This window comes from Panthera pardus, unplaced genomic scaffold (genome assembly GCF_024362965.1).
Source record: "Panthera pardus isolate Hobbes unplaced genomic scaffold, ASM2436296v1 HiC_scaffold_13, whole genome shotgun sequence".
NCBI classification, from domain to species: Eukaryota; Metazoa; Chordata; class Mammalia; order Carnivora; family Felidae; genus Panthera; species Panthera pardus.
The window spans coordinates 102,611,732-102,625,434 of record NW_026526688.1 but is presented as its reverse complement, the minus strand read 5'-3'; positions in this window follow the sequence as shown (position 1 = coordinate 102,625,434).

The following is a 13,703-nucleotide window of genomic DNA, read 5'->3' as shown; positions in this document are numbered from 1 at the left end:
GAAGGGCACTATATAATAATAAAAAGAACCCAACAAAAAGATATAAGACCTATAAATATTTATCCACCCAACATGGGAGAAAACAAGTACATAAAGTACCTAATAGCAAACATAAAGTAATTGATAGTAATACAATAATAATAGGGAACTTTAACATCTTACTTACATCAACAGACAGATCATCCAAACAGAAAGTCAACAAGGAAACAGTGCCTTTTAACAACACATTGGACCAGATGGATTTAACAGATATATTTAGAAAATATCGTCCTAACACAGAACAATACACATTCTTTTCAAGTGCACATGGAACATTCTCCAGAATCAATCACATTTTTAGGTCACTGAACAATTCGCAACAAAATCAAAAAGATTTAAGTTATATATCTTTTCTGACCACAACATTGTGAAACTAGAAACCAACCACAAGAAAATATATGAAAAGAGCACAAATACACAGATATTAAATAAAATTCTACTAAATAATTAATGGGCCAATCAAGAAATCAAAGAGGAAATAAAAAAATACATGGAGACAAATGAAAACACAATGATATAAATCTTTGGGATGTAACCAAAGCTGTTCTAAAAGAAAAGTTGATAAAAATGCAGGCTTACCTCAAGAAGCATGAAAAATCTTAAGTAAACAACCCCACCTGACACCTAAAGGACTAGAAAAAGAAGAACAAATAAAACCCAAAACAGTAGGAGGAAATAATAAAAAATTAAGTAGTAATAAATGATATAGAAACTAAAACAAAAACATAAAAACAATAACAGATCAATAAAGCCGAGTTCTGATTCTTTGAAAAGATCAACCAAATTGATAACCTTTAGCCAGGCTCATCAAAAAAGGAGAGAAAGAACTCAAATAGACCAAATCAGAAATGAAAGAAGAGAATTGGGAGAAATCATATGCCAACAAATTGGACAACTTAGAAGAAATAGATAATTTAGATAATAGATAAATTCCTAGAAACATATCACCTCCAAAACTCAAATCAGGAAAAAATAGAAAATTTGAATAGACTGATTACTAGCAAGAAAATTGAATTACTAATCAAAAAACTCTCAACAAACAGTCCAGGACAAGATGGTTTCACAAATGAATTCTACCTAACATGTAAAGAAGAGTTAAGGGGCACCTGGGTGGCTCAGTCAGTTGAGCATCTGACTCTTGATTTCAGCTCAGATTATGATCTCAGGGTCATAGGATCAAGCCCATGTCAGACTCCATGCTGAGCTTGGAGCATGCTTAAGATTCTCTCTCTCTCTCTCTCTCTCTCTCTCTCTCTCTCTCTCTATCTCCCCCTCCCTCCCTCCCTCCCTCCCTCCCTCCGTGTGTGTGTGTGTGTGTGTGTGTGTATGTGTGTGTGTGTGTGTGTGTCTCCCTCTGGCCCTCTCCATTTGTGCACTCTCTCTCTATAAAAAAAAAAAAAAAAAGGTTAATACATATTTTTTTTAAACTATTGCAAAAAATAGTAGAGGAGGGGAAGTTCCAAATTCATTCTGTGAGGCCAGTATTACCATGGTACCAAAACCTGGTAAAGACACTACAAAAGAAAAAGAAAAAGAAAAAGGAAAAGAAAAGAAAAAGAAAGAGAGAGAACTACAGGCCAATATATCTGATGAACATAGATGCAAAAATCCTCAACTAAATATTATCAGACAAAAACCAAAAATATATTTAAAAAATTACCCACCACGATCAAGTGAGATTTATTCCTGGGATGCAAGGGTGTTTCAATATTCGCAAATCAATCAGCATAGTACATCACATCAATAAGAGAAAGGATAAAAACTATATGATAATTTCAGTAGATGTATAAAAAGCATTTGACAAAGTACATTTTTGCATGACAAAACCTCAACAAAGTAGGTTTAGAGGGAATATAACTCAACATCATAAAGACCATCTGTGAAAAACTCACAGTTAATATCAAACCAAATGGTGAAAAAAATGAGCTTTCCCCCTGAGTTCAGGAACAGGCAAGGATGTCCATTCTCTCCAATTTTACTCAACATATCCCTGGAAGTCCTAGCCACAGCAATTAGACAACAAAAAGAAATAAAAGTCATCCAAATTGCTAAGAAAGAAGTAAAATTTTACCTATTTGTGGATGACATGATACTATATATAGAAAATCCTAAACACTGCACTGAAAATACAGAACTGATAAATGAATTCAGTAAGATTACAGAATACAAAATCAATGTACAGAAATCTTTTGCATGTCTATACACTATTAATAAAGCAGCAGAAAGAGAAACTAAGAAAACATTTTAATTTATAACTGCACCAAAAGGAAAGAAAAACCTAGGAATAAGCTTAGCCAAGGAGGTGAAAGACCTTTATTTTAAAAACTATAAAACACTGATGAAAGAAATTGAAGATAACACAAATGGAAAGATATTCCATGCTCTTGTATTGAAAGAACAAATATTGTTAAAATGTTTGTACTACACAAAGCAGTCTATAGGTTTAATGCAATCCCTATCAAAATACCAACAGCATTATTCACAGAACTAGAATAAACAATCCTATAATTCATATAGAACCACAAAAGACCCAAAGAGCCAAAGCAATCTTGAAAAAGAAAAAGAAGGAGGTATCACAATTCCAGATTTCAAGTTATACTACAAAGCTGTAGTAGTCAAATCAGTATAGTACTGGCAAAAGAAATGATACAGATCGATGGAACAGAATGGAGAGCCCAGAAACAAACCCATGATTGTATGGTCAGTTAATCTTCAACAAAGAAGGAAAGAATATGCAATGGGAAAAAGACAGTCTCTTTAGCAAACGACATTTGGAAAACTGCAGTTACATGCAAAAGAATGAAACTGTACCACTTTCTTATATAGTACACACAAAAAATGTATTAAGGACCTACAGTGAGGCCTGAAATCATAAAAGTCCTGGAAAAGACCACAGGGAGTAATTTCTCTGATATCAGGCACGGCACATTTGTCTAGATATGTTTCCTGAAGCAAGGGAGACAAAAACAAAAATAAACTATTGGGACTATGTCAAAATAAAAACCTTCTGTACAGCAAAGGAAACAGTCATAAAGCTAAAAGATAAGCTATTGAATGGGAGAAGATATTTGTAAATGACATATCTGATTAGGGGTTAGTATTCCATATATATGAAGAACTTACACAACTCAATATCAAGAAAACCAAATAATCGAATTTAGAAATGGGCAGAAAGACCATTCTTTCTAAAGAAGACATACAGATGGACAACAGATACATGAAAAAATGCTCAACATCACTTATCAGAGAAATATAAATCAAAACCACAATTATATATTACCTCAACCCTGTCAGAATGGCTAGAATCAAAAACATAAGAAACAAGTATTGGTGTGGATGTGGAGAAAAAGGAACCCTCATGCACTGTTGATGGGAATGCAAACTGGTACAGTCACAGTGGAAGGCAGCATGAATATTCCTCAAAAAATTAAAAATAGAACTACCATATGATCCAGTAATTACATTACTGGGTATTTTTCCAAAGAATATGAAAATACTAATTCTAAAGGATATATGCACCCCTGTGTTTATTGTAGCCTTACTTATAACAGCCAAGATATGGAAGCATCCCAAGTTTCCATTAGTAGACAAACGGATAAAGAAGACGTGGTGGGGGCATCTGGGTGGCTCAGTCGGTTAAGCGTCCGACTTCAGCTAGGGTCATGATCTTGCGGTCTGTGAGTTCGAGCCCTCATCGGGCTCTGTGCTGACGGCTCAGAGCCTGGAGCCTGTTTCAGATTCTGTGTCTCCCTCTCTCTCTGGCCCTCCCCCGTTTATGCTCTGTCTCTCTGTCTCAAAAATAAATTAAAACATTACAAAAATATTGAAAAAGACGCAGTGTATGTGTGTGTATATGGTATGTATATGGTATTATACACACACACACACACACACACACACACACACACAATGGAATATTGAACCATAAAAAAGAATGAAATCTTACCAATTGCAATAACATGGGTGGATCTAGAGAGTATAATGTTAAGCAAAATAAGTCAGAGAAAGACAAATACCATATGATTTCACTCATATTTGGAATTTAAGGAGAAAAAAACAAATGAACAAAGGGAAAAAGAGACAAACCAAAAAATAGACTCAAGTATAGAGAACAAACAGGTGGTTACCAGAGGGGAGGTGGGTGGGGGTGAAAATAGGTGAAGGGGAATAAAGATACACTTCTCTTGATGAGCACTGAGTAATATTTAGAATTGTTGAATCACTATATTGTACACTTGGAACTAATATAACATTATGTTAACTATACTGGAATTAAAATTTTTAAAAATTTACAAATCTGAAATCAGTGCCTCTAGACTCTGACTAGCTATCTCCTCACACATTTTACCTTTTTTTTTTTTTTTTTTTTACCTATTTCTAAAAAAACATGTTATTGTAGAGGTCTCCAATCTGGTTAACAAAATTCAGCATATTAAATGTTCTAATTTATCTGATTTATCTTACTAAGGATAATAAAACAGTTAAGTCAATAATAATTAAATCTCTCTTCCTATATCACCAGGTCTTTAGGAAAACATAGCCATAGGAAAGCTAAGCCCCTCACAATGTGAAGGCCTGAGAAAGAAGGATCAAGAACAGCTAGTGTTCAGTGCCAGATTGCTCACTGAGTATGTATTCACACAGAGGATATTCTATAAAAGATCTGATGGAGGCCCGTTCACAGGATCAAGCTGCTGTGATTGACTCCACATCTATTCAATTCTGATGATGCCTTGAGTCATAACTGTACACTTCCCACCCTCATACATTAGGTAACCATGTCAGCAAACACCCTGCAGAAGGAACCGGTAACAAATCATATTCATATTCTATATCCCTTCCAAGAGAAAGATATTCCGCTATTATAGAAACCCTTCCCGGCTTAAGCATTAGAAAGGAATTACTCCAGATATACATGAATATTTAACTGAAATGAAGTACAGGTATGAAAATAGCCCCAAGAGCTACTCATGGAATTACACAGCCATTACCAATCAAGGAACCTATTCTCTCTAGCTGTTTTTGGTACAGAATTTTAAATTTCTCTTTCTCTTGAAATTTCCATCCACCTGTTTCATTCTGGTTTTTTTCTTTTGTGGATTGAAGTTTTCTGTTATTTTCATGTACATGCTGAGGGAACACCCTATGACTCATAAATGTCTGAGATACCTAGTTTCTTTCACTTTCAATTTCAAATTCACTAGTGATAGAATTCAATAAAGCAGCTAGCATCAGGCATTCATCTCTGGTCCAATAATTTATGGTCATAGAAATAGGGTTTCATAATGCATAATGGCAGCTGGGACTCATCTGTAGGTTAGCAGTAGCTCATAAATAATGGATGTTTTATGTGGGAAGACAACCCAGAAAAGTATATACTGAGACATAGAAACCTGAGTCAATGTGAAATTTTAGGCTTACTTACTTACTTACAGTTAAAAAATTTAAGAGTCAATGTGAACTTTTAGGCTTACTTACTTACAGTTAAAAAATTTAAGATGATAATACCATGTAGTATTGTCTTATAGGCTGATATAAATATCTGATTTACATATTTATGTCTATATCAATTGATCTAGGTAGGAATACCTATGTGATCTATACTAGTTATATATTATCTATACCCACCAATTGATCTATATAGAGATATATACTAGATAGATATATCTAGTATAAATATCTATACAGATATGTGAATAGATAACATATATCTAATATAGATCGTATCACAGTTGCTTCAAGTTCATTTCTTTTTCCAGTTAAACCAATTCCAAGGACCCATTCAGAGGATTCTTTGTCGTAATCCTGTAGTGGGTGACTACTACCACCCCAGAGGAAAGAAAAGCCAATTATATATGCAAGGACTGGCAATGGCAGTGTCAGGCAACCTTGAAGCACTTGATACAGCTTGGTAGCTGATAATCGTGGTGCCCTCTTAGGAAGCATCCTTGCTTGGCTTGATCATTATCACAGAGATAGAGAGCTTGAAGTAGCAGAGTAAGAGTTTTAAAGAAGCTTGGAAAGAACTACAATGTACCGGGTGCTACCCAGTGCAAATAGAAATGTAAAGAGCCCCTTCTATGTGGGCACGCATCTAATTCAGGACAAAATCACTTAGAAGAAGAAAAAGCTCTTCCATAAAGCTTTACATCATACAGTACATCAGGTGAACATATCAAGTGACTTTCTACTTGAAGGCTCTTTTGAGCAACACTTGCTGAATATAATTTCTGAAGAAGCAAGTAAAACTATTATGCAGTCCATATTTTGCCTTTGGTCCACAAGAATGATTCTTCAGAGAAAATTTTGTGACATTTGTTATTTAAATTGAAAATATACCACATGTCAAAATTAAAATAAATATGAATATTTGATATTAATCAAAATTAAAGGCATATAAATATATCAGTAATCATATTACATGCAAATGAAATAAAACTCCAAGACAAAGTTTGCCAAGCTGGGTTTAAAAAAAAAGGCATATGTGGCTTATACAACTAGATTACAGAGTCTATCCATCAGGAAGAGCTAACAATTATAAATGTCTATGTGCTGAATACGGGAGCCCCCAAATATATAAAACAATTACTCACAAATATAAGCAACCTTATTGATAAGAATGTGATAATTGCAGGGGACTTTAATACTCCATTTACAACAATGAATAGATCATCTAGACACACGGTCAATAAAGAAACAAGGGCCCTGAATGACACATTGGATCAGATGGACTTGACAGATCTATTTAGAACTCTGCATCCCAAAGCAACAGAACATACTTTCTTCTCGAGTGGACATGGAACCTTCTCCAAGATAGATCACATAATGGGTCACAAAACAGCCCTTCATAAGTATACAAGAATTGAGATCATACCATGCATACTTTCAGACCACAATGCTATGAAACTTGAATGCAACCACAGGAAAAAGTCTGGAAAACCTCCAAAAGCATGGAGGTTAAAGAACACCCTACTAAAGAATGAATGGGTCAACCAGGCAATTAGAGAAGAAAATTAAAAATATATGGAAACAAATGAAAATGAAAATACAACAACCCAAACGCTTTGGGATGCAGCGAAGGCAGTCCTGAGAGGAAAATACATTGCAATCCAGGCCTGTCTCAAGAAACAAGAAAAATCCCAAATACAAAATCTAACAGCACACCTAAAGGAACTAGTAGAACAGCAAAGACACCCCAAACCCAGCAGAAGAAGAGAAATAATAAAGATTGGAGCAGAAATAAACAATACAGAATCTAAAAAAACTGTAGAGCAGATCAATGAAACCAAGAGTTGCTTTTTTGAGAAAATAAACAAAATTGATAAACTTCTAGTCAGTTTTCTCAAAAAGAAAAGGGAGAGGATCCAAATAGATAAAATCATGAATGAAAATGGAATTATGACAACAAAGCCCTCAGAAATACAAGGAATTATCAGGGAATACTATGAAAAATTATATGCCAACAAACTGGACAACCTGGAAGAAATGGGCAAATTTCTAAGTACCCACACACTTCCAAAACTCAAACAGGAAGGAATAGAAAGCTGAACAGACCCTTAACCAGCGAAGAAATTGAATCAGTTATCAAAAATCTCCCAACAAATAAGAGTCCAGGACCAGATGGCTTCCCAGGGGAATTCTACCAGACATCTAAAGCTGAAATAATACCTATCCTTCTCAGGCTATTCCAAAAAATAGAAAGGGAAGGAAAACTCCCAGACTCATTCTATGAAGCCAGCATTACTTTGATTCCTAAACCAGACAGAGACCCAGTAAAAAAAGAGAACTACAGGCCAATATCCCTGATGAATATGGATGCAAAAAGTCTCAATAAGATACTAGCAAATCAAATTCAACAGCATATAAAAAGAATTATTCACCATGATCAAGTGGGATTCATTCCTGGGTTGTAGGGTCGGTTCAATATTCACAAATTGATCAATGTGATACATCACATTAATGAAAGAAAAGATAAGAACCATATGATCCTGTCAATAGATGCAGAAAAAGCATTTGACAAAATTCAGCATCTTTCTTAATAAAAACCCTTGAGAAAGTCGGGATAGAAGAAACATACTTAAAGATCGTAAAAGCCATTTATGAAAATCCCAGAACTAATATCATCCTCAATGGGGAAAAACTGAGAGCTTTCTCCCTGAGATCAGGAACACAACAGGGATGTCCACTCTCACCACTGTGGTTTAACATAGTGTTGGAAGTTCTAGCATCAGCAATCAGACAACAAAAGGAAATCAAAGGCATCAAAATTGACAGTGATGAAGTTAAGCTTTCACTTTTTGCAGATGACATGATATTATACATGGAAAATACGATAGACTCCACTAAAAGTCTGCTAGAACTGATACATGAATTCAGCAAAGTTGCAGGATACAAAATCAATGTACAGAAATCAGTTGCATTCTTATACACTAATAATGAAGCAACAGAAAGACAAATAAAGAAACTGATCCCATTCACAATTGCACCAAGAAGCATAAAACACCTAGGAATAAACCAAAGATGTAAAAGATCTGTATGCTGAAAACTATAGAAAGCTTATGAAGGAAATTGAAGACAATATAAAGAAATGGAAAAAATTCCATGCTCATGGATTGAAAGAATAAATATTGTCAAAATGTCAATACTACCCAAAGCTATCTACACATTCAATGCAATCCCAATCAAAATTGCACCAGCATTCTTCTCGAAACTAGGGCAAGCAATCCTAAAACTTGTATGGAACCACAAAAGGCCCCGAATAGCCAAAGTAATTTTGAAGAATACCAAAGCAGGAGGCATCACAATTCCAGACTTTAGCCTCTACTACAAAGCTGTAATCATCAAGACAGCATGGTATTGGCACAAAAACAGACACATAGACCAATGGAATACAATAGAAACCTCAGAACCGGACCCACAAATGTATGGCCAACTAATCTTTGACAAAGCAGGAAAGAATATCCAATGGAAAAAAGACAGTCTCCTTTACAAATGGTGCTGGGAGAACTGGACAGCAACATGCAGAAGGATGAAACTAGACCACTTTATTACACCATTCACAAAAACAAACTCAAAATGGATAAAGGACCTGAATGTGAGACAGGAAACCATCAAAACCCTAGAGGAGAAAGCAGGAAAAAACCTCTCTGACCTCAGCCACAGCAATTTCTTACTTGACACATCTACAAAGGCAAGGGAATTAAAAGCAAAAATGAACTATTGGGACCTTATGAAGATAAAAAGCTTCTGCACTGCAAAGGAAACAGTCAACAAAACTAAAAGGCAACCAACGGAATGGGAAAAGATATTTGCAAATGACATATCGGACAAAGGGCTAGTATCCAAAATCTACAAAGAGCTCACCAAACTCCACACCCGAAAAATAATCCAGTGAAGAAATGGGCAGAAAACATGAATAGACACTTCTCTAAAGAAGACATCCAGATGGCCAATAGGCACATGAAAAGATGCTCAAAAGTCGCTCCTCATCAGGGAAATACAAATCAAAACCACACTCAGATATCACCTCACGCCAGTCAGAGTGGCTAAAATGAACAAATCAGGAGACTATAGATGCTGGCGAGGATGTGGAGAAACAGGAACCCCTTGCACTGTTGGTGGGAATGCAAACTGGTGCAGCCACTCTGGAAAACAGTGTGGAGGTTCCTCAAAAAATTAAAAATAGATCTACCCTATGACTCAGCAATAGCACTGCTAGGAATTTACCCAAGGGATACAGGAGGGCTGATGCATAGGGGCACTTGTACCCCAATGTTTATAGCAGCACTTTAAACAATAGCCAAATTATGGGAAGAGCCTAAATGTCCATCAACTGATGAATGGATAAAGAAATTGTGGTTTATATACACAATGGAATACTACATGGCAATGAGAAAGAATGAAATCTGGCCTTTTGTAGCAACGTGGATGGAACTGGAGAGTGTTATGCTATGTGAAATAAGTCAAACAAAGAAAGACAGATACCATATGTTTCCACTCCTCTCTGGATCCTGAGAAACTTAACAGAAGACCATGTGGGAGGGGAAGGAAAAAAAATGGTTAGAGAGGGAGGGAGCCAAAACATAAGAGACTCTTAAAAACGGAGAACAAACTGAGGGTTGACAGGGGGGTGGGAGGGAAGAGAGGGTAGGTGAGGGGTGTTCAGAGGGCACCTGTTGGGATGAGCACTGAGTGTTGTATATAAATCAATTTGACAATAAATCTCATTTCCAAAAAAAATTAAGAAAATGTATACAATAAATAGTATAAAATTGGAGAAGTTAAAATAGAATAAAAAATACATTTCCAAAAAAATTAAAAATTAGTAAAATATTTTTTTAATTTTATATGAAAATGGAAAATATTTTTTTCTTTCTGTATCCAAGAATAAGAAAAGAAAAAAAAAGAAAACAAAAAATTAATAGATGGACCAGCAAACAGAATGAAATCTAAATGAAATTGCAACCCTTAGAAGTCAAACTATGAAGCACTTTAGAATCTGTACACTAAGGAGGCAGAGACTTGTGGTCCTCCTCTAAGGCTGGTTGGCACAGTTGGACAGGGCTTAGTATAATGGCTCTGCTCTCCACCCGGTGGTGCTGCTTAGCTTACTGGGGTGGAATGGTGGGGTGCGCATATGCTTATCTGTGCATGCACGTGAGAGGAGAAAATGGCTTCATCTAGCTTCCCAGTCTCTAGCATCAGAACTCTGCTCTACACAACCGGCAATCAAGCACTCCTCCTTTGTCTCTGGCTTTTGTCCACTCCTCACTTCTACACTGTCCTCATCCAAGCTGTCAACCTGACATGTAGCACCTCCCTACCAAATTTTATCCCAGGTGGGGCTGTTTCCAAACCCCTCACATCTGAGGGCCCTGCAGCTTGGATCTGCCCAAACCCTCTGGAGGAGGGTCTCCCGAAGCTATGGCCACATGCCAGCTTGCCCCCAGGAACATTCCTGTGATCATGCTGCTGTAGAGGCTCAGAGAATGTTACTAGATGCTGGCTTGCACCAGAATAAGTTCATCTGATCATGTAGCAGCAGTGTTTTAGGGATTATGGTAAATCACAACACACAACCCATGTCAGGTTTCACTGCACCCTGGAATTTTTGTTCCAATACCAGCAGTCATGTTCTCTGGGGCCTGCTGGGACCTTTGCCCATGGGGAGGCCCTATGGCCTCTACCAAATTCCCTCCTAACAGGGTGGCAGGGGAACTGCTTCTCCCTGTGGGTCCCGCAGACCCAAGCACCCCTCAGACCTTGCTGCTTGCTCCTGGTGATTTGCCCTTCCCACCAGAGCACCGCCAGGTATCAGACTGCAGAATTTATGATGCCACTCTGCTCTGTTTGTAGAGTCATAATTATATTGAAACTCTCTCCTTTTTTCTTTCTCCCTTTACTGTTCAGGCACTTGTGGGTACTTCCACTTTCTCTTTCTCTCCTGCCATTTTCAGGGCAAGTGCTTTTCCTATACTCTCCCTCTTTCTCTATCCTCTCTCTGCAAATACCACTCCCTACCCTCCATGGCTTCTCTCTCCCCCAATTCACATTTCCTCATCATGTACCTGCTGAGTTCTGTGGCTTAAGTTATGCAGATTGTTGTGCTAATCCTCAGATCAATTTTCTAGGTGTGCAAAATGCCTTGATGCTGATCTAGCTGCATTTGAGGGATGAGAGAAGCAGAGAACTTCCATGCTGCTCTGCTATCTTGCCCCCCCCCCTCTGAAAATCTTAAGCAGGCTCCATGCTCAGTATGGATCCTGACATGGGGCTTGATCCCATGACCCTCAGATCATAACCTGAGCCCAAATCAAGAGTCCTATGCTCAAATGACTGAGCCACCCAGGCACCACTAAGCATTCTTTAATAAGAATAAAAACTTCAAGTCATTGAAACATATCTGGTATTTATTTGAAATTAATACAAAAATTTAAAATATATACTAGAAAATCACCTCATTATTTTGAAAACAGGTATATAAAAGGAAAGAATCAACCATTCTCTTTTATATACCTTTGTCTTTTATATAAAGCCCATATACAAGCATATTTTACTGCACTTCACTTTATTGTACTTTGTAGATTTTATGGTTTGTGTGTGTGTGTGTGTGTGTGTGTGTGTGTGTGTGTGTGTGTGTGTTTGCTTTGTTTTGTTTATAAATTAAAGGTTTGTGACAACCCTGAATTAAGCAAGTCTATTGGCACCATTTTTCCAATCTTTGCTCACTTCATGTCTCTGTGTCACATTTTGGTACTTCTTTGGTAATATTTAAACCTTTTCATTATTATTATATTTGTTATGGTGATTTGTGATCAGTCATCTTTGATGTTATTATTGTAATTGTTTTAGGGTGCCACAAAGATGGCCATATAAGATGGTGACTTGACTAGACAAATGTTATATGTGTTGTGCCTGCTCATCAGCCATCCTTCCCTGTTTCTCTCCCTATCCTTAAACCTCTCTTTTCCTACAGACACAATGTTGAAATTAGACTAATTAATAACCCTATAATGGCCTCTAATTATTTAATTAAAAGAAAGAGTCACACATTTTTCTTTAAATCAAAAGCTAGAAATGATTAAGCTTAGTGAGGAAGGCATGTCCAATGCTGAAAAAAACTAAAAGCTAGTCCTCCTGTGTCAGTCAGCCAAGTTGTTGATGCAAAGGAAAGGTTCTCAAAGGAAATTAGAAGTGCTACTCCAGTAAACACTCTAATGATAAGGAAGTAAAACAGCCTTACTGCTAATACAGAGAGAGTTTTAGTGGTCTGGATAGAGAATGTAATCATCCATAACATTCCCTTAAACTAAGGCCTAATCCAGAGCGTCTCTAACTCCCTTCAATTTTATGAATGCTGATTGAGGTGAGAAAGCTACAGAAGAAAAGTCTGAAACTTGCTGAGGTTGGTTCATGATATTTGAGGAAAGAAGCTATCTCTATAACAGAAAGTGCAAGATGAAGCAACAAGTGGTGATGTAGAAGCTACAGCAAGTTATCTAGAAGATCTAGCCAAAATAATAAATGAAGGTAGCTACACTAAAGAACAGATTTTCAATGTACATGAAACTGTTCTACTGGAAGAAGATGCCATCTAGAACTTTCATAACTAGAGAGAAGTCAATGCCTGGCTTCAAAGCTTCAAAGGACAGGCTGACTTTTTGTTAGGGGTTAATGCAACTGGTTGCTCATTTAACATTTCAAAAATCCGTGGGCTCTTGAGAATTATGTTAAATCTACTCTACCTGTGCTCTACCAATGAAACAACAAAGCCTAGATGACAACAAATCTATATACAACATAGTTTACTGAATATTCTAAGCCCACCCATTTTGAAACCTACTGCTCAGAAAAAAAAAGTCCTTTCAAAATATGACCACTACTGACAATACACCTGGTCACTCCTCTGATGGAGAGACACAATGAGTTTAGTGTTGTCATGCCTGCTAACACAACACCCATTCTGCACCCAGGGATAAGGAGTAATTTTAAGTTTAAAGTCTTATTATTTAAGAAATACATTTCACAAGGTTGTAGCTGCCAGAGATAGTGATTCCTCTGGTGGGTCTGGGAAAAAGTAAATGGAAAACCTTCTAGAAAGGATTCATCATTCTAGATGCCATTAAAAACATTTGTGATTCATGGGAAGAGGTCAAAATATCAAC